Here is a 23,037-nt window from a genome sequence, read left to right on the forward strand (position 1 = left end):
AATTTAATATAATGTAAAATACATATGACAGACACCTACAAATATTAAATTAAATAAAACAAAAAATAACCACACAATTCACAACCCACATCTAAATTTTAAAAAATGTACTTCATACCAATTAAAGAAATATTATTAATTAAAAAACAAATTAAAGCTCATAAAAGTATTTAACTTCCCACACTCCTATAATCCCCACAACCCACAGCTAAAATGAAACTGTAAAAAAATTCATTACACAATTAAAACTTATTTTCAATTAAAAAACTAATAATATTTAACAAATAATTATAAAGTAAATAAATAAAATGAGATAGTGTGGGGCAAGATGGAGGCCGCAACTGTGGCCGAGTGAGCTGTGTGTGCGTTGTCCTCCGTGGCTCCCCACTCACCTGATATCCAGCACGGTGTGAAGCAGGCAGGATTCCCGTCAATGCGAATTGTGGACGGCGGACGACGCTTTTGTACAGCTTGGAGCGTGGTGAGAAAACTCTAGTGAGAGAGACAGTAAGCGCTGCAGCGGTGCAGCGGTGATCACTAATGGCAAGCGGTGAGAGAACACAGAGAAGTGGAGCTAGCGAACTGAATCACCACCTGGAGCAGATTTGACAATCAGCTTGGCTCGATTCCGGCATCAGTGCTTTGTGGTGTTTGGCGGAATTGTCAGCCGGGAGACTCTGCTCTACCTATGTGTACTGGTGAAAGATGGCTCCGAAAGGGAGAGGCACCTCGAGAACCCGAGGAGGAGCGTCGGCAAGTACCGCAACTGCTGTTTGTGGCGAAGCAGAGGGAGGAAACGCTGCTACGGGTCATGCGGTGAATGGGGAGTGCAGCTCAGCTCGGGCGCCCAGAAACATGCATAGTGGGCAGAAAAATACTAACACAAGGAACATAAATAATGAAAGCCCCCAGATGAATTCTCTGTTGTTGTTGAGTGAGCAACAAGATATTGGTATGAGCAGGTCACCGCTGCCAGTGAATGGACATAGTGAACGGGACGGCCATCAACAACAAGAAAACGTGGTTAGACCCCGAGTACCTGCAATTTTTACCAAAAACTACCACAGAAAGATAAAACAGGTGCAGATATGCGCATTGACGACCAGAATGTATCTCTATTAAATAGTGCGCTGGGCAATTTAGAAGTGGACATGGGTAGCAGACCAAATTGTGAGCCTGACTCGATAACTTTGGTAAATACTACAACTAATATTGCTGCACCACTTGCTAGTACCTTGTCATTGCCTGCTATTATAGCACCTTGCAGCTCAATTACAGAGGGCCTGAATTCGGCCTCCGCTCCCCATCCGCTACAGATAAGGGCAGTGATATTGAGTACGCCGGGTCAGAAGGCAAGTTTTATTCTATGTCCGACCTCTTAATGGCCTCTGGTAAAGAGAACGAGGATGACGACGACGATAATGATAATATGAGCAATGTAGGTGATTGGGGTGATGGTTTGGACGATGAGGAAGGCAAGGACTCTGTTCAGTCTCCGCCTCAAGAGACTGTAAGAAAACCAACTGATCCTGGCACGTGCTCTCCTTATGGGCTGAGTGTTCCCCTCCTTCAGCCTAACTTGGATGATGATATCGATGAAGCCACAATCACGCTAGGCACAATTTATAAGATCATTATGGCTCATCGAGCCGAGACCAAGGCAGAGGGTCTGCGTATGCAGGGGGCGGTTCAAAAATTGCAAAACATAGTGCGACGCATGGCCAAGTCTTCTGCAGAAACAACTGCTCGCGTAGGGGAGGTTGAAGAACGTGTCTCCTGTGCTGAAGATTCCCTGGTGAAACAACAGGCAGTAATAGACACACTTCAAAACTCTAGAGCTGATGTTGATTGGAAACTTATTGACTTAGAAAACCGCTCTAGACAGAATAATCTTCTCGTCTTGGGTATTGCGGGTCTCTAGAGTAGAGTCTAATGCTTATCCGAGGGCTATTCTAATATGTTTCAATAATTTTTTGTTACGGGAGGCTATTTTTGACTTGGCATGCCCAGACAGGCGTAGAGCTGGTCTGGGGTGCGAGTTTTTTGTACGCCCCGATTTCTGTCCGGCTACGGTACAGCAATGGTGGCAATTGTGGAAGTTAATGTCAGCCTTCCAAGCAAAGGGTGCTCAGGTATTTCTCCTTAATCCAGCAAAATTAAAGATCGTATACAAGGCACAAACAAGATATTTCACCTCGGAGATTCTGGCACAGGATTTCCTGAATTCTATGGGCTCTGGCTAACATATATGAAACCGGCTTCTTGGGTGATATAACAGTGTTTCATGTGAGTCTCTCTTCCAGCATTGGTGTTTTTGTTTGTGTTTCGCTGAGCTTGGTTCCATTAGTAAGAATATGCAAATATGATTTCAATATTTGGATAGTTTAGGAACTGAGCGAATAAGGTTCTATTTGGTGATACTTGAAGAGAGTAGGTAATGCTGGGTTAAGGCGGGTGGAGGGTCACGGGAAGGGGATAATGCACATTTCACTCTCCATCACAGAGGACATAGTCCTTAAGCCCTGGTTTGGGTGGAAGGGGGGTGGTTTGGGGTGTGGGTGGGTGCAGGCCAGCTTGGGTGGGGGGGCGCTGGGGGTGGGACTGAGGGAGTGGGGGTAAAAATCAAGAAATTAGGAGCAATACATGGGTATTATTTGTTAAAGTGTCGGAAAGCTTTGGTCACTGGGCACATGTGTCTTTGTTATGTTGGTTCAGCTGAATTAGATGTCGGCTAAAGGTATTAGACTTGGGACACTTAATGTCAGGGGTTTGAATTGTATCAATAAATGGCAGTGGGTTATAAGAGAGCTTCAGATACTTCACTGTGACACAATTTGTCTTCAAGAGACTCATATACCCTGGTCGAAAAGAAAATTATTAAATGATTTAGGCTACGAGCTTGCCATATGCTTTTGATTTCATAAACTCTATTTGACAGTTAAGTCATAAAAGCATTCATAAAACATACATTAAAAAAAACAGTTTTTCTATATAAAATCCAATAAAACAGTTCAATAAATATCTAAGAATAGATTAAACTACTATAGACTATTGCTGAATATCAATAATTTCAATTTCATAAAATCTAAAATCATAAAACAAAGTCCATCATTTTTTTATTTTTTTTTAACAGAACAGGGGGTATTGCGCATAGGTTATATAAAATAAATAAGCCCACATATTTACACCTGATCAACAGTAACAATTAATTAATAATCATAGCCCTGCCGCAACAAAGCGCATACGAATTGCCCAAGCCCATTTAAAAAATGTAGCCATAGCTATGGCAATTAAAGGGCTGGGGTCAGTACATAAAATTCTTAAGGTCTCTGCATGCCTACGTATGCCAATTGCTTTGCAAATAGGCTTAACCCACAAGGCTCTAGGTGCGGAGTATAAGGGGCAAAAGAAGAGGAGATGGCTTATTGTCTCTCGTTCTTCCCCGCACTTAGGGCATTTATCCTTTCCGTTTTCCCCTGCCCATTTAGCTGTAAAACACCTAACTGGAAGGGAGCCTACTCTAAATTCGAAATAGAGTTTGCGATCCTGATTTTTTTCGATAGCATCCCAATATACTTCCAGTTTCGGTTGGGCCTTAAACTCTAGGAAACGGCCTGTTAGGTGTGAAGAAGAACCCCTTATACATGCTTCAGCATTTACCATCTTCCAATAACTTTCCTTCAGAATTTTCTTGGAAGGGAATGCAGCATTTATCGGGTCGTCCCATAGTTCTCTCAATCCCAACCTAAATAGTAGGGACCGAATGGACTTTGGCCAATGTATTTTTTGCCTGCCATCTTTAGTCATAATCTCCCTTAGTCCCTGTGCATAATGTTGGAGTTCCTCTGTGGTCCAAAGTCGTCGCCAATAGAGCAAGGGACGTAGAAAGGCAAAGTCCTGGACCGCTTTTTTTCCGAGATCCCACATTAGAGGTGTTAGAGGGGTACTTATAGGGACGCTAGTTGCTTTACGCAAAAATTCATTTTCTGCTAGCGACAAATTTCTCAAGTTCTGAAAACCCCATAGCTCGGAACCATACTATGTCGAGCTTAACACCTTCATCCCATAGATTTCCAATACTGGCCTAAGGGCTTTGTTATTGATAAGCTACATTTTTTCAGAAGAATGCCAGCCTGCTGGCGGTGTTTTAAGACTGCAATATCTAATTGGCTAGTCCACCCCAAATCTCTCTGGAGTTAACCCCCAGATAGGTGAAGGTTTCCGTTACCTCTCCCTGACGACCCCACCGAACCCGGGCAAACGTATCTTCATGTAGGTGGACGATTAGTCTCAACAGCTCAGGCCCCATTCCCAACCCTGCAAGAACTTGCCACAGAATTTTTCGTGGAACAAGATCGAAGGCCGCCCTTAGATCGACAAGGACGGCATACAGGGTGCCTTTCTCCAAGATCACCGTGCGCCAGTATAACATAATAAACCTGAAGACCAGGTCTATAGTGCTTGTTTTCAGGCGAAAGCCAGCCTGGAAGTGACTCAAGATGTTATCATCATCCACCCAGGACTGGATTTTGCCCAATACAAGCCGGCACACTATCTTTTGGATCGAGTCGATCAGACTTATCAGTCTATAATTAGCTGCTGACGACTCATCCCCTTTTTTATACACTGGCACTATCTCTGCACCTTTCCATGATTGGGGTACCTCCATCCCTTGTGCTATGGCATTTGCCATATGCAGGATATATATCCTCCAATGGGCTCTGTTATTCAAGAATATGTCTGTGGGCACACAGTCCATGCCTGTAGCACGACCCTCATTAACTAGGTCTAGTGCCCTATCCACTTCTCCTTGCCATATGCACTAAACAGACCTGTACATCTAGGGGTGTTGCTATTATTATAAAACAAAATATTAGTCATATTGGTCGGATTGCGTCGGATGGATTTGGGAGATGGGCAATTGTTGAGCTTATGGTTGGAGCAATGACATTTACGCTACGCTTTGCTCAATATATGGCTCTAACTTAGATGAAGCTGCAATTTTAGATTTCCTGAATATTGAACTAGCTACTTAGCCAACCCCCCTCATCATATGTGGTGATTTGAATATAAATCTACCATCTGAAATATTATACAATATTTTTAGGTATATGGGTCAAAACCAAAGGTGTTTAAGGCACTACAATCGTTGATCACTGCTCATGGATTGGTTGACACTTGGGCGTATTTAAGGGGCTCTGAGGCTGGATACAAGTTTTTCTCGTGTCCTCACCAAAAGCTAGTCAGACTTGACTATTTTTTTGCTCCACAGTATCTTCTTAATGCTGCAAGCATTCAGGTATATCCAAGGGTGACGTCAGATCATGGGCGAGTGGTAATAACTCTGTCTGGTATAGAGGTTTTTTATAAACCTAGGATGTTCTCCTTTGATCGTAAGCTTTTGCTGGATCAAAAATTTCTGGTACATATGAAGGCTTGGATAGCTGAGTTTTTTCGTCTTAATCATGGAAACACTGATCCAGGCCATGTTTAAGGCTGCCTTCAGGGGAGAAACTCTTAGTCATGGGCTACATAGTCAAAAGCAGCTGAGGCTACACCTCCAGGAGTTGTATCAAGATCTTGCACAGGCTGAAGAGATTTTAGTCCAGGGTATACATGCAGGCATAGATATTGGGGTTGCAGCTTCAGAAGTGGCACGGACCAAAGCAAAAAGAAACTTACAATGAAGTCAAGAGGCTGCAAAAAAATATATTGTTAAGCGGCAGTTCAGTTATGAAAATGGGGAGGCAAGTGGGAGATGTTTGGCCCAAAAATTGCGGATAAAAGAAGCGGCCGGAAGAATTAATGCTATTCTGAACTCTAGCGGACGTCGTATTGAGAATGAGACGGGCATATTGGAGGTTTTTGAAAACTTCTATGAAACATTATATGCGGAAGATCAATATGACTTACAAAGGGTTAAAACATTCGTACATCAGTATTGTGAACGAGATCTGGGGGAGGTGGACGCAGCGAGACTAGACGCCCCTATCACAATGCTTGAGCTGGAACAAGCTTTAAATGGGCTTGCAATTGGTAAGGCGGCGGGCCCTGATAAATTGCCGCTCGACATATATAAATTATTTTTCGAGTCTTTAAAAGAAGATATGTTAGCCACAGTTAGGAGAGCACAAAGGGGGCTGTCCCCAAAATCATGGGACGAAGCTAGCATTGTTGTATTTTTGAAAAAAGACAAACCCTCTGATCTGCCGGCATCACACCGCCCCATATCTTTATTAAATACGGATGGTAAAATCTACTCTAAGATCCTGGCCACTAGGTTAGCCACTGTCATCACTCCACTGGTATCTACAAGACAGCATGGTTTTATTCCTAACCGTGGAACGACAAATCATGTGAATCGTGTTATCACTTTATTAGACCATGCTAATATCACCGGTGATCCCTGAGTCTTATCTTATTAGATCCCGAGAAGGCTTTTGATCGAGTCTCTTGGTGCTTTTAATGGGAATTGATGTTACAGCGCGGTTTCGGGCAATAATACCTCACTGCAGTACAAACGCTATATAGTCAACCTGTTGCTAGGATTTACACCATGGGCCTTGAATCTACGGCAGTCTCTATCCAGAGGGGGACCAGACAGGGCTGTCCCTGCTCCCCATTACTATTCTCTCTTTACATTGACCCATTTCTAAAAATTTTCAAATTGAACACAGCCGGCAGATACAACCCATATTTTTACAACAACAGCAATACCGTGTGTTCGCCTACGTAGATGACGTTGCTGCAGTGTCTCCGAAACCAGTGCCAGCAATGCAAGAGATAGAACAATTAGCAGGGGAGTATGGAACTGTTTCGGGTTACAAGCTGAATACAGCTAAAACTCAAATTTTGTGCAACAATGTAGTCGGCTTCAAAGACCCAAGAGTGTTGCAGGAAGTAATGTACCTTGGAGTTTTAATTAGGACTTCTGCAGCTGCATTGATTGACTCTAATTGGGGAAAGTTGTTAAATGGGGCCCGTAGGCAATTAGATCAGTGTGAATGTCTGCATATGTCACTTGTTGGCAGGTGTAATGTTCTTAAAATGATGATTTTGCCAAAAATATTATATTTCTTCAGATGTGTTCCATTGGAGATATCGCAAACTCATTTGGCACAATTACAGTCTCTATGTATGAATTTTATATGGGCACGTAAGAAAGCTCGCTGAGCAATGCAATATATGGTGTTACGGAGAGCTGTATCGGTGGGTGGCTGTTCCGGATTTTACTTTTTACTATTATGCATGTATGTTACAGCGTATGAATATATTGCTTACTGGGACAGGACAAAGTGATGTTGCTGAGTCCCCCTCTATATATCAAATGCTGCTGGGCTCTGATGAAAAAAACTGCCTGTTTTTACAATTGGATTGGAGCTATTACAAACGCACAAGATTCAAGATAGTGATAGCTGCATACAAAGTATGGAAGGTTGTTAAGCAAATGTTTAAGATAGAAAAAGTTTCATGGTATACCCCATTAACAGCAATGGCCCCCTTTCCGAGTATATTCTGGGGCAAGATTTTACATAAGTAGCGGAGTAAAGGCATAAGAATGGTCGGGGATCTATATATGGCGGGGGGTATGAAATCATTTGATCAGATTGCAGAGCAACATTGTATACCACTGCAGATTTTTTCAAATATTTACAGATCAGAGACTATCTCCTCAAAGCTAGCTGGAATATCTAGACTAACTCCCTTATAGAAGCTATCAGAAAGTCATTAAGAATTGGGGCACTGTATACTCTCATGCTAGATACAAAACCCAATGATCTGGAGGCACAGATTTATAAATGGGAGAGTAGACTTGGCAGTCATGGGATACAGCTTGAGATCTCCATTGAATTAGCCAACCGACTGTTTATGTCCGCTAACCTAGCCGCTCAACACTACAAAACTATATTTTATTTGTACCTTACACCCAACAAAGTCGCTAAAGGTGGTGGAGAACAGGAGTGGAAATGTTTTTGATGTGGTAATCCAGATGCAGATGTGGTCCATATTTTTTACACATGTTCAGAATTAGATAAACTACTAGAGCATGTAGATACATTTTCATATGCAATTTTGGGATCCCCTATACATTTGTCACCTACCCAGATTTTGTTGGGTGTAGAAATGGATGCAAATGTGGATACCGTACCGCAGAATGCTGTTTACCTTTATTTTGTAGCTTCTGCAGTGTTGCAGTTGTGTATAGCTTCCTGTTGGCTTCAGAAAGAGGCACCATCTATCGATGCTTGGAGAGCTAAGTTTCTGGCTAAGTTTAATATTGAATATAGCTTATATGCTCTCAAAGGCAGCCGTAAACGGAAATTGGGCTTGCAAATTTGGGGTCCTGTTTTGTCCTATCTTGATATAGAAATATAGTATGTACCTGTGTGGTTTATTGTTATTTATTTTTTGTTTTCTTAATACCTATGTGCCTCTTTTTATATCCCCTGTTTGGATTCAATTCAATTCTATTATATCATGTGTATTGTCTCAGACAATTTGTAACTGGTTTTTCTAGCTTATCAAAAGACTGTTTGTCGCATCTGCCATATTCTTTTTCTCCTTCACGTTATGTGATTACTCATGTATTGCTAATAAAAATAAATTAAAGAAAAAAAAAAGGAACAAAAAGTAAATAAAATGAATTTACTCCCCACACTGTCCCCCTATAACAGTAATTCCGACACACAAAAGCATATAAACAAATACCCTACTTAAATATAAATTAATTAATTAATATTAATGATCAACTAATTTTTAATTAATTAAACATAAATTACTTCGCACCCATTACCCCCATAAACCCCACAACCCACACCTAAAAGTAATTACACAATTTCCATAATTCATTTTCAATCGATGAATTAATATAAATTAACAACTAATTTTCCAACTATTTACCCCTATATACCCCACAACCCGCACCTAATTATCATAATTAATTATCAAATAGTTATAAGTATTAATTAGCAACCAATTAATAACTAATTACAAATAAATCACTTCCCAACAGTATAAAATCTAAATTAAATAAATAAAAAGTAGGGGAGGAGCTTCGCGGGCGACCAAGATGGCCGCGTAAGCTCGGAGCTCCGTGGACCGTCCGATCCACCGCAATTATCCTGCCTAGAATCCTGGTCCACGTTGGTGGCACTGTAAAGCTGGCGGCCTGCTGAGGCGGGGGCTGCAATCGGGTCCCAAATCGGTGGCTCCTGAGCGAAGTTACGTCGAGCTGAACTCCGCTCCGTAACGGTGCCATTGTCCATCCGGACTTCGTCACTTCGCCACTTCGCTCGATCGTACTGCAAGGGCCTTGCTTGCCATCTCCTTGGTGAAGACGCGGTGCTCTAGCCTTGCCCTGGTCGACCTGATTGTCTTTTCTGATCTGATTGACCCCTGGCTGTGGACCCTGACCTGCGACCACCGGTCCTTTGTTCTTGAGGACCCAACATGGCGGGCAGAGGCGATCCGGAGAGGGCATCGAATAAAGGTAGTCGGGGCAAACCGCAGACGCAGAACAACCGTATGGAGCGGTATGTTAATCTCAAATCACCACCTACGTCGGGTGCTGTCTCCAAGGGAACCCCAGTGACTGCCCCGCCAGACGGCTCGGATCCTACCCTGGTGGATATTATGGGTGCCATCACCAGCCTCCGTGCCGACGCACAACACCAGCACGAGATTCTGTCCCACAAGGTGGATTCCATGGCCATTGATATTGCTCTAATCAGGACCGACTTGGGCAAGACGAACGACCGTGTGAGAGCGCTAGACATTAAGACCACTAGTCTGACCTCGGATGTCTCTGAACTACAAACGGAGGTCCGGAACCTGAGATCGACTGCCGATCAGTTCTCGAAAAGGCTGGAGGACTTTGAGGGGAGAGCCAGGCGGCAGAACGTCCGCATAGTGGGGGTTCCGGAAGGGTCCGAAGATGGCGCAGCGGATCTCTTTGTGGAAGAACTGGTCAAGACGCATCTGGCGCCCTCAGGGCTGAGCAACTTCTTTTCGGTGGAACGTGCCCATCGTGTGCCCGGGGGTCCACCTAAAACAGGGGCGACGCCGCGACCCATTGTGGCGCGCCTTCTCAACTTCAGGGATCGAGATGCGATCCTCCAAGCGTCCAGATCGCACGGGCCACTACAATATCAGAACGCGGAGGTGCATTTTTACCCGGATTTCACCAGGCTGGTGCAACGCCAAAGACTGAGCTACGCGGGAGTCAAGAGACGCCTCAGGGACATGGGTCTCAAATACTCTATGCAATTCCCTGCGAAGCTCCGTGTGGAATTCAAGGGCCGTGCATACTTCTTTGATTACCCGGACAATGTGAGCGAGTGGCTGGACACTGTAACACCAGAACGGGAAGAGCGTGAGGAAGATGTTGGAGGAGCCTCAGGCGGAGCGGAGCGGCAAGACTGAACTGGGAGCCGGGGCTACCCCTGCCTCGAATGACCGCCGGACTGCTGTTTTGGTGTGATTACTCTCTCCTTTACTTTTTATGGTGGGTGGCGGGACGATTCCACGGGGATTCCTTCCTCCTCTGGGTCTTCGGTAGAGTAGTTAATGGGGCGACAGGCACACTGCAGGTTGGGAGGGCTTTTTAGTCTTACGCAGGGGTGCAGGGTGGGGGGTTGGTTGGGTACAGTTTTGGTTTGGTTTGTGTTTCTCTTTTTCTCTTTCTTGTGGCACACAGACAATGGTGATCCTGGACTTTTTCTGATGCTGGTGTCCTTGGGTGGTGGGTGGGGCGGGTGGTGGAGGGATGAGGGGTAGGGTGTTGAAAATTCTTAGTTGGAATGTTAACGGGTTGGGTGATCGTATCAAGAGAGGGGTGGTTATTCAACTGGTTAAACGGCATATGCCGGATGTTGTACTTCTTCAGGAGACGCACTTGGTGGGCAATGCCTGTAAAGCCCTAAATCGCAAAGGTTATAAAATGGTGGCTCATTCGGGGTTCTCTTCCGGCTCCAGGGGGGCGGGAATTCTTGTGCGCGCATCCCTTCCCTTAGAGATAGGGACCACCTTGATAGATGATAGGGGGAGGTACGCCGCCGTATCCGGGAGATGGGAAGGGCGTTCCCTCACGTTGTTGTCTGTGTACGTCCCCCCAGGGCTTCAGTCTAGTACTTTTCGGGACCTTGGTGGTGCCATTTTGTCTATGCCGGCTGGTCGTTTGATTGTAGGGGGTGACTTTAATGCGGTTTGCTCTGGTCTGCTCGATCGCCAACCGCCTCGCGACCTACGTGGACCACAGCTGTGGTTGCCGTCCTTCCTTGAATCTACTGGGCTGGTGGACACGTGGCGGCTTTTGCACCCCACGCTTCGTCAATTCTCTTTCCTGTCGGGTGCGCACGGGAGTCTCTCGCGGATTGACTATGTCCTTATGCTGGCTTCGGATGCACTAGCTGTGTCGGAGGCCCGCTTCCTTGCCCGAGGCATTTCCGATCATTCCCCGTTATGGGTCTCCTTCGACTTTGGCGTGACTCTGTCGGAACGCCCGGCAGCGGTCAATCCTTGGTACTTTCGTGATTTTAAGACCCGCACCCTTTTGGCCAAATCTATTGACCTATATTTCACCGAAAATGTGGGCTCGGTGGAGTCGGCCGTTACACTGTGGGAAGCTTTTAAGACGGTGCTCCGTGGTGAGGCCCAGGCACTCATCGCGGCCACACGCCGTGATAGGGACTCGGCTATGCTGGCCATTGAGCAGGAGGTGCTACACCTCGAGGCCCAGCTGCGCTCCGATCCGGACCCCCTGGCCCTCCACAATCTCTCGCTGAAACAAGCGGAGTACCACGACTTGGCCACTAATGCCGCTCTTGTTCTCGCCAAAGAACAGCAAGGCCGCATCTACGATGTGGGCGATAAGGCCGGGAAACTGTTGGCTTGGCTCGACAGGAGGGAGATGGCCAGCCGAGTGGTGCCGGAGCTCCTTGGAGACGACGGTACGATCCTTACGGATCCCAGTGCCATTGTTGACTCTTTCGCGGACTACTTCCGTGGAGTCTATGAGTCTGCCTCGGAGTTCTCGGAGGCGGATGTTACGACCTTCCTCGCTGATATCGACCTGCCCAGTCTCTCCGAGGAAGAAAGGGAGGACCTGGATAGGGACATTACCGCGGACGAGATCGACCTTGCGATCCGCGCCCTTAATTCAGGCAAGGCCTCTGGTCCCAACGGTATACCAGTGGAACTGTATAAAATCCGATCGGATGCGGTCTCCCCGCATCTCCGCAAGATGTTCCTCGAATCCTTTGAGAGAGGCTCCCTTCCCCTGGACCAACGACTGGCTACCATCGTGGTTATCCACAAGGAAGGTAAACCACGGGACGTTTGTCGCTCTTACCGTCCCATTTCCCTCCTTAATGTGGAACCCAAGGTCCTTGCCAAACTCCTGGCTAATCGGTTGATTGGAGTTATTAGTGTCCTCGTACACCCCGATCAATCTGGATTCATCCCCCACCGTAACACTGCCCTGAACTTGCGCCGCCTCCATGGGGTTATGGCCCGGGCCCACACTCTTAAAGACCCAGCGGTGTTGGCGTCCCTGGATGCCACCATGGCCTTTGATTCGCTAGAATGGCCTTACTTGTGGGCGGTTCTGGCTAAACTCGGATTCGGCCCGATCTTTATTGGTTGGGTGAAACTCCTCTATGCGGAACCGATGGCCAATGTGACGGTCAATGGTCGCCTGTCGGCGCCCTTCCCTTTGCGCCGTGGCACCAGACAGGGTTGCCCCTTGTCCCCCCTGTTGTTTGCCCTGGCTCTCGAACCCCTTGCGGCGCAGCTGCGTTCCCATCCCGACTTGAGAGGTATTGAATGGGCCCCCGGCTTTGAGGACAGGGTCTCTCTCTACGCTGATGACATACTGCTGTACATGTCTTCACCGGGTAGCTCCCTCATTGTGGCCTGCGATGTCATCAAACTTTTTGGGCGATACTCTGGCCTGGTTATTAACTGGGCCAAGTCGTCCCTCTATGTCCTCAAAGGGGATACCCCGCGCCTCCCGGGGGGCTGCGGTATCCAGATTGCTTCGCGCGGCTTTAAATATCTGGGTATATACATATCCGGTAATGCCAAGCTCCGGTATGATAACAATTTGCTCCCTCCTCTTCAGCGGTTGCGGCGTGACGTCGAAAGCTGGCGCCACCTGCCACTTTCCCTCCTAGGCCGCGCTGCCCTTTTTAAGATGATGGCTCTTCCCAGATTCCTCTATGCACTACAGAATACGCAAGACCCTGTCCCGGCCCGCTACTTCCGCGACATCGAAGGCCTGCTTCGTAATCTTCTCTGGGAGGGTCGCCCTCGTGTAGCCCTCCACAAACTCACGCTCCCTTGGTATGATGGGGGCATAGCCCTCCCCGACGTGCGCCGGTACTATTGGTCGTCGCAGCTCGCTGCCCTGAACCATGGGTTTTACGGCCCAGTGGAGAACCCTGGATACGCCATGGATAGATGGTTGATGGGCGGCGGGAATTATTACCGTGCCCTATACTCCAAGTCCTTTGACCGCAGACTGACGGGCCCCACTCGCACGGCGGTTCGCATTTGGAAAGCGGTTACCAAGGCGCAGGGATGGCAGGGCAGGCTCACGAGGTTCACTCCCCTCTTTGACTCCGACATCCTGGGTAGGCTGTGGCACACCAAAGGTTTTGACAAGTGGGACCTCATTGGCATCAGCAGGGTTGAGGACATGATTTCTAGGGGTTTGATTAAGACCTTCCCCCAGTTACAGGCTGAGTACCAGCTGGGCGCGTCGGAGTTCTTCCGGTGTGCACAGTTGAGACATGCGCTGATTTCGGCCTCCCCGCCGGATGGTGTCATTCCTGAAAGTTCCCCGCTGGAGGATAGGATCCTGGATGGGCATGTGCCAGACAGTGCGATTTCCCTTTCGTACAAGAAGCTGATAAATGTACGCACAGACCTCCTCCTTGGCCTGAGAGATCAGTGGGTGGCGGATGGCCTTGAGCTGGACGACGAGGATTGGCAAAGTGCGGTTTCCTCTCCTAAGGAGGTTGCCATCTCTTCCCGTCTTCGCCTTGTGCAGTTTAAGATCCTCCACCGGGTTTACGTGACTGGGCCCCGATTGATGCGCATGGGTTTCTCCTCTGACGGCCTTTGCCGCAGGGGTTGTGGGGCTCCTGCCACCTTCCTACATATCCTCTGGGATTGCCCGGTGATCGCCTCCTATTGGAGGAGGGTCCACCGCGTGATGGCGGAGGTTACTGGCGTGGCTTCCCATGCGGAGGCCCGTCGATGCCTCCTAAATGTCTGGGAACCGTCCGACCATAATGTTGCGCAGACTAGGTGGGTCACCCTTGGGAACATGGTGGCGAAGAGGGACATAGCCCAGCAGTGGGGTGCGACTGCGGCCCCTCTACTGGTGCAGTGGAAGGCCAACATGGACTGGTGTATGTTTAGGGAAAAGACAGTCTATGTAGCCAGAGGGAGGCCGCGGAATTGGACGAAAGTCTGGGGAGCATGGAATGAATATAGGGGGGGTGTGTGCCAACCACCTGAACCAATTGACCAACAAGATGCTGAATTTCCCTGACCTGTGACGCCAACTGAGCTTCGAAGTGATTCTTTCTCCTGATGCCCTCCCCCACCTCCCTCTATCCTATCCTGTATTCTTCCTTTCTTGATAGTATTCCTGCCTTATTCCCTACCCATCCCCGACACCCAGCGTCACGTTTTACTTACTGCCACTTTCGCGCCCACGGGCGCCAGTTGTTGTTTCTCTATCATAAAAATTAACCTTTGATGATTATGTTTCTACTGTTGAACACTAATGACCTCCTCCATTTTTTGCTGCCTTGCCTCCGGGATGTTAGGCTAAATAGCTGTGTGTTCTGATCTCAAATAAAGGTTTTCAAAAAATTTAACAAAAAAAAAAAAATAAATAAAAAGTAATCATTAAATTATTCTAATTAAATTACTTCCTATCCTATTGTCCTATAAACCCACAACCCGCTACGGAACTAAAAAATTCAAAATGTAATTAAACAAAATTCATAACTACGAAAAATGTAACACAGATATTAAAAAGCATAAACAATACTTACACAAATAAACATACATCACATACATTTAAAATATAACCTAAATTACATAACATTAATAAACAAATAGATATCTTAAACTATAATTTTGCAAACAATATTACTTACTTCAATATTTTTAAAAACGATATTTCTTAACTTAAATTTGATATTCTTGACCATGAAATTCTTGCTGTTGATATTTCTGAATCACGATATTTCCAACTCGATATTTGTGTAAGTCGACATTTCTAACTCAATATTTTGTCTCAACACCTCCAAAAACTCTATCCTCCATCCTGCCACCCTATGCCCAAAACAGTGGCATAACGCAAAATGATTGGGCCCCATGCAGAACGTGATGATGGACCCCGGTGTCTCCCAGATCACACAGATATTCATTGGTCTTGAGGGGCCTGCTCGAGAAACATTCCAGAGCGTTTAACTATGTCTTATTCCATACCATTGCACGCATTTTACAAAGCCTGCAATGGCATGGCTCAGAGGGTGAGAGGGCCCCCCTACAAAACAAGGAACCCTGGGTGCCTCACCTTAAGTAATAATTACAATTCTTGTCAAGATCAACCACTAAAGTATCTAATTAAATCTGAGGTCAGCCATCTGATAGCTATGGCACAGAGCAGACAGGTTTAACTTAGAGGTGAGTGTAACTGTAGCAAAACAAATTGACACTAAAATGCCGCTAAATTTCAGTTTTTATGCTGCTAAATTCCAGTATTTGTATTGCTAAAATTGATAATCTATGCCTCAATATTCTGTATGTTATTACCACTTTTTCCTATATCAAGCCTCTATGCTGCTACTGACTTTAACTGCAGTAAAATAATTAATTGTCACACTACTGCTGGCAAGCACAGTTACTTAACATCTAATTTGGGACATTTTCATTTTGTTCACACTTTATTGTCCCACTTGTTGGGAACACAGATACCCCGAAACCATCAAATGTTAATGCTTTATTGATGAGAACTACGTGAACATGCATTTCTGCGCACCTGACGGCTACTGCATTCGCTTAGGTCAAACCAGACCAGTTCCTTTGATGTTGGTGTAATCATTGGACTGGATCATACCAGAGGGGATTATATCAATCTCAGATCCAGGCCCCAGTTCACTAGAGCCTGCCAGATGTTCACTTCACTTTTCCTAGTTTCTCCCTGATCCAAACGAGCTATAGCAAACGCAGCTTTAAGCCAATCCTCACACCTCGGGGGTCTTGGCTCTTTCCACTTCATGCAGATCTCTCCCTGGGCTAATAGTACCAGGTATAACAACAACCCTCTATATGGCTGCGATAGATTTCTCCCAGACGCACCATCATCTCCAAATATTACCAGAGAAATATTCACCACTCTATTGGATTTAAAGATGCCACAAAGTACATCCCCCACTTTCTTCCAATAGACTCCAAGTTCAGGACATTCATAAAAAATGTGTATATCGTTGGCGTTGAGAAGATTGCATCTTGGACATTTGGGGGAAGAAAGAGGGCAAACTTAGCAATTCTTACAGGTGTGTAGTAAAGTTTGTTGATCGTGGTTCTTCTTTAAACTGGCCAGTTTAACATGCTTATAGAGAAGTTTCAAGGAGCGTTCATAAAAGTCTGCAATATTAGACTCAAAAGGAGACTGATTCCAGACCTCATGTTGCGGGGGGATTGTCATGTCATGTCGTCAGCTTCCATGAGCTTCCTATACCAAATAGAAACTTCTTTCTTTTTACAATGTGCCGTTTGCAAGTACTGCTCCATTTCCCGATCTCCTCTTACATCTCCCTTTTCCGCTGTAAACCAAGAGACAAGTTGCAGGTATTTAAACCTGCAAAAACTTCACCCCCACCTAGCCCTTAATACCTCCCATGGATGAAGTCTCTCTTCAGAGACAAGCTGTGACCAGATGGTGATACCCACCGTTTTTATTGGAATTGCAAGACTATCCTTCAAACAAAGCGGGGTCCCTGGGAATTCCCAGATGGGTGCAAAATCTGGATAGTACCCAATCCCCCATCTACATCTAACCTTAAACCAGATATCCAGGGCAGCCCTAAGAACCTTCAGACGCACCCGTTTAAAGAACCTTGGTGCCCCAAACTTATATAGAAAGCCTTCTTCTCCACGGCCACCCTCCAACATGACCATCTCACCCAATAACCTCCCCCATGATGACTCTACCGGTTTTACAAGTAACATCCGGATGTTTTTAAACTGAAAGGCGATAGAATACCAGATAACTTACTGGTCCTATTTAAGTTAATCTGGGGGATTTTATCCAAATCCTTAATGATAATAATACCCAGATATTTTAGCTCTTTGCTCGTGAGGCGCTCCCAGTCATCGATATTCCAGCACATTACCTCAGTTTTGGAAGTGTTCGCCAGATAACCAGAGAGGAAGCCAAATTCCTCCAACAATGCTTCAACCCTTGGTATAACCGTCCCTGGATTACTAGTATATAACAGCAAGTCATCTGCGTAAAGGGCCAACTTGCTACTATATTGATTTGATTTAAAGGGGAAACTTAAATCGTCTAGTCTTATTGCTTGTGCCAATGGCTCGATTTAGATGCAAAACAACAGGGGGGAGATGGGACAATCATGTCTTGTTCCTCTTTGGATGCTGAAACTGGAGGTCACCAAGCCATTTAACAAGATCTTTGCAGATAAAAATTGGGCCAAAGCCCATTGACCTTAGAACTTCCCAGAGGTATGCCCAACACACTCTGTCAAAGGCCTTGGCCACTTTGAGAGCTACCACGGCCAATACATTGTTAATTGTTTACTTTTTTCTACAATTGTAATCGTGTTGCATGGTGCATATACACATTCATCGGTTATTCACTATGTTGTCAATGTAACTTTTCACTCATATGTTTGCAACTGAGGAGATACTTAGTCCCTAGCCCAACCATTATAAGATGGCCGAAATGTTATTATTTATAAATGAGATGTTCTGAAGTCTGTTCTATATTTTTTAACTTTGTACTCTGTACTTATGACACTTTCTGTGCACGGCTTCCTACGTGTGAGCAAGGCTGCAGGTCAGCCGAAACTCATTACGAGGAGCTATTAAATAATCTTGAGCAATTCCTGTCCATGTCGTGGTGTGTCCTGAGAGTGCGTTATTCCTTCTGAGAGGTGGAACTTTGATTGATATTTTTGCTGGTTTGCTTCGCCGGTGCACGCACCACCTTCCACAGGTCCGTGGTCTGAGAATGAGCGATTTTTTGAGGATATATATATATATTTACATATATATATATATATATACACACACACACAGCAAATTCGACAAGGTATATTACAGAAGGTTCTATTCATGTTTTTTGAGGCACAGGGGGATTGCTACACCCAGAGCTGCTGGCATAGGGCCCCAGTCTTTCAGGGGTCCCCTGAGAGAGCCAGCTCTGTTCTGCAGAGAGTTTTGCTCTGATGACCTTGAATAATTGTTAAACGCATTGTAAATACTGTTTTCTTTTAATTTACTTTTAAAGTGAGTGATGCCGGAGAGACTATTACAGACAGTTTGCAGAGAAATGTTGTGTATAAGTTTCATGCATTATCTATAAAAAAAGTTTATTTTAGATCCAAACAGGACCTCACATATGAGAAGTGGGAGGGTATCACAGAGATTATTTGCAGTAATGTTAAAGAGCTGCTGCTGTGTTACAATATTGAAAACACACATCACTATCCCTGAATATTAAATGTAAACACGTTTAGAATTTGAATGAATGTGCGCTGTCAGTGACCTTGCCAAAGAGAGCATGAAAGAGCTGAAGTTGGATCATAAATTCAAAACAGTTCCAAGCAGGGGCCCCCAAAATACGTTTGGCCCAGGGCCCCGAATATCCTCAGGATGTCCCTGGCTACGCTGTCCTCTATTTCCTAACTTCAACAGTGTCTCACCAGAGTTAGAGTTCGACACAAAGCAGAAACTGCTTCACACCGGGCAGTTCCTCCTGTCACGGGGCTGCATGACATGGGAGCGCAGCTGCCAAAATATAGTAAAAACAATAACATGCTTTACTGCACTGGCAGAAATCCAATGCAGCCGAGAGGCTGAAGCATAACGTGTCGATTCACAAGAAATCCTAAGACTGCACGTGCTCTAGGTACAGTTTTAAACCTGGGAACAAAAGTAACAGGCTTGTGCGAGTTAAGTTCACCATTTCTGGAGTTTCTGTGGTTTACGCCTGTTTCTCTAAGAGTACTACACGCTTCGGGTGAAATTTCACAACTATAATTTGTTTTGGTTTTCTTTCTATGCAACCCGGTTTTTTGTTGTTGTGAGCTATACTCAAGGTTTCGCGAATCAGGGCGAAGACAATTTGCATAAAAAACAATCTAGTGTGGTAGACTTGGCAGCATCTTCTTTCTTTATATGCACCAATATGGTTTTCTGCACCTATCAATAGAAACTGTACTTCTGGGGCCATATTACAAATACAGTGCGCTTTCCTTGTTTGCGCCTCTGCGCACATTTCAAAAGGTGAGTCCTCCGGAAACAATAATTAGAATGTGTGCGGCCACCCGGGCAGCTGTGCACTCACGCTGTCTTGGGGTCGCGCATTCAAGTAAAATACGGAGCTGGGCTGTATTACGAATCCAGTGCACTTTCCTTGTTTGCGCTATGGCGCATCTTTCAAATGTTGCGCCCTGCGCAAACAAGCAGAGTGCACCATATTAGAATGAATGCGCTGCTACCAGGGCAGCCGTGAACTTGCGCTGCCCTGGGCAGCTGTGCATTCAAGTGAAATTAGGAGCAGCATTTTAAAAAGCTGCTCTATGTTTCACTGTGCAGGCAGCAATCTGACTGCACTTTTAAGGGGGATTAGAAATCCATTTGCAGGCTGGTGCAGTCAGGACCGTCTTAACAGCATCATAGCCCCCCACCCCCGGGGCTAATCAGTGCACTGGGCCCTGCCTACACAACCACCTACAGGAATAAAAATGTAGATTTTCGCCCCTGGTTCAATTCCAGTCTGTGCATAGATTAGCATGAGACCCCTATGCTTGCGGGGTCCCCGGGCATGAGGCCTGGCCCCCATGCAAATGAGGAAAACCCCTGCCCCTCCTGATAGCGCTGGCAGAACATGTAAGTCATCCCTATCTGTATTACAGAAGGGGACGCATATGCATCTGCGGCCCCTCTGTAGTACCATTGTGCCCCGGGGCGCTCAAAGCCGGCGCTCACGCCTCTTGTGCCCCGCGGCGCACAATTTATAATGCGGGCCCTAGATGCAAATTGTATTTCAAATCTGCAGAAACAGTGCCAAGTTCATCTTCACAACTTTAAATATGAACAGACTGTATTGTTTTATGAGTGAGCGAGTATGCTGCTCATATATGAATGCAGTCATTTAAAAATGACAAACTAAGATGAATAATTCAAATAAATCATCAATGCCATATTCATGCTGGTTTTCTTCAGGAAGTTTCAGGGGGTGGGGGGGTTGATGGGGTTAATACTGTGAAAGGGGAAGCACTCTTTTTCTCACAACAATTTAGTTTTTTTCTGTTTCTTCTACTTCCTGAGAGAAAATTACGTTGCCCTATCGAGATATTGTATATGTGCAAGGTTTGATTACTTGGCCGATGTGGTGGAGGTTTGGTTCGAGGGAGCAATATTTATGATAACCGTGTCGCAATCAAAGATGAAATCCGTGTGACAGTCTGAGCAAGGTGTAGGTAACAATAGTTCAGTAGATGCAGTGTCACCAGGCCCCAGTGGAGTTAGAAGCATGTAGTTCCCATATAATGGCTGTTTTTCATTCTCAGGGGACAGATGGACTCATTTCCCTTCCTTGCAGTAAGGCCCCTGCTACCCTATGAAGTAGGTGGCTTGTGTCTCAAGAGATGACAGTCTGAAGTAGCAGGAGCAGCTTGTGTGCAGAAGAGTGAAGGGGGTGCTATGGCAGGGAAGTGGGGGAAGGTGGTTGAAGAAGAGAAGAAAGGGTGATTTAATCTTTGATTGTGACACGGTTATCATAAATATTGCTCCCTCGAACCAAACCTCCACCACATCGGCCAAGTAATCAAACCTTGCACATATACAATATCTCGATAGGGCAACGTAATTTTCTCTCAGGAAGTAGAGGAAACAGAAAAAAACTAATTTGTTGTGAGAAAAAGAGTGCTTCCCCTTTCACAGTATTAACCGCATCAATCCCCCCACCCCCCCCCGAAACTTCCTGAAGAAAACCAGCATGAATATGGCATTGAGGATTTATTTGAATTATTCATCTTAGTTTGTCATTTTTAAATGACTGCATTCATATATGAGCAGCATAATCGTTTACTCATAAAACAATACAGTGTGTTCATATTTAAAGTTGTGAAGATGAACTTGGGAGTGAAAGGGGTGTAGAGAAAAAGTGGAGCAGAAAGTGAGAGACCAAGAAGGAGAGAAAGAGAGAGAGAGATGGTGCAGAGAGAAAAAAATGATAGCAAGGACGTTCTCGCCAACAGCTCTTTCAACTGTAAGTATTAGACAGTGTGAATCACTTCAGTAGCAGGCTGTCGTGTGTTTCAGAATTGTTTTGCTTTAACATTCTTTGCTGTCACAGGATTCTCTTCCAGCTGCTGTGCAGACAGTTGCTGGGGAAGAAGTCCTGCGTAGGTTGTATCCTGCCTTGCTCCTGTGCTTTCCTTCAAATAAACTCTTTCCTCAACTTAATATTGAGTGGACTCAATACTACAATTTTGGTGACGAGGTCCAGGAAGCACTAGGAAACCCCTCGAACCCTGATGATTTTCATTTTTAAGGATTTTTCGGTTTTTTTTCAAATTTACAAGAAAGAAGCGTTTTACTGAAGAATTAGTTGCTACACTATACCTTCGTTGATACTGATTCTACATTGATTGTCTGCTGCCTCCACGTTATCCGTGTGAGTAAGGAAACTTTCTTTGATTAATTAATTCCGTTTTCAAACACAACCGATTTTTGATGACTTTGAGTATTTTCATTGTCTTTGCGCTGAAACTGTGTTTGTTTATTCCCTACGAAGCGCTTTGTGTGGTAGTGCATCTTTTGAAAGCGTAGTGAAGCGGTTACCTTCTACTTGGATCGAGCGTCCCCATTCCCTCCTCGCTCTCCGACTCTCCGATTTCATTCTACTTTCTACTCAAGTGATGTACATCATACCATGACGTATTACGCTCATCGCGTGATGACGTAAGACGCTGGCAGCCATTTGGAAGTTTCCTTGACAACGCTACCAACTAATTCAGCAATTGCTTCTCGTTACTCTGAAACATCGATCAGCAGCGTTTTGTTATCTCGTCATTTTGAGGCAATTTTCAGCAGCGTTTTCCTTTAACTTCAAATCTTCTATCAACTGGCATTTTATTTTTGAAATACCACACTGAATTGTCGTGATTGCTGGTTTTCCTTCAGTTCCTCACAAATTCTAACTGTTCACCATTTTACATCAAGTAAGATCTTTTCCCCATTAACCATTTTGTGACATCCTTCCGTTATTTGCTTTCCTTTTAAATTTCATATTTCTCTATGGCTACTCAAAACTTTACCATTTAATCACCGCAAGCCTTTTGGCCTTCTGGGACAGAACCTTGTATGAAGTGGCTTCAATGGAAAGCATATTTTCTAAACTTTATTGATACTATCGACGAAGAAGGGAAAATGAAACCGGAAAGAAAGAAGAAATTATTTTTACATTCTCTTGGTGCTGGTGGTTTGAAACTTTATGAGGAAATGTCAAAATGTACTAGTGGTGGGGAATCTAATGTTTTTAGTGATATTTTGAAGGATTTTGATAATCACTTTTCTCCAAAAGTGTGTATAGGTATTACCAGGTATACATTTTTTCGCAGGAAAAACAGCCTGGAGAAACTATTGATGTCTACGTGTCTGAACTGAAAAAGATAGCAGATGATTGCAAGTTTGATCACCTTCAAGAACAGTTTATAAGGGATCAGGTAGTTATGCATGCATCTGATCCATCAATCCAAGACA

Source organism: Lissotriton vulgaris, chromosome 4_1 (genome assembly GCF_964263255.1).
Source record: "Lissotriton vulgaris chromosome 4_1, aLisVul1.2, whole genome shotgun sequence".
NCBI lineage: Eukaryota > Metazoa > Chordata > Amphibia > Caudata > Salamandridae > Lissotriton > Lissotriton vulgaris.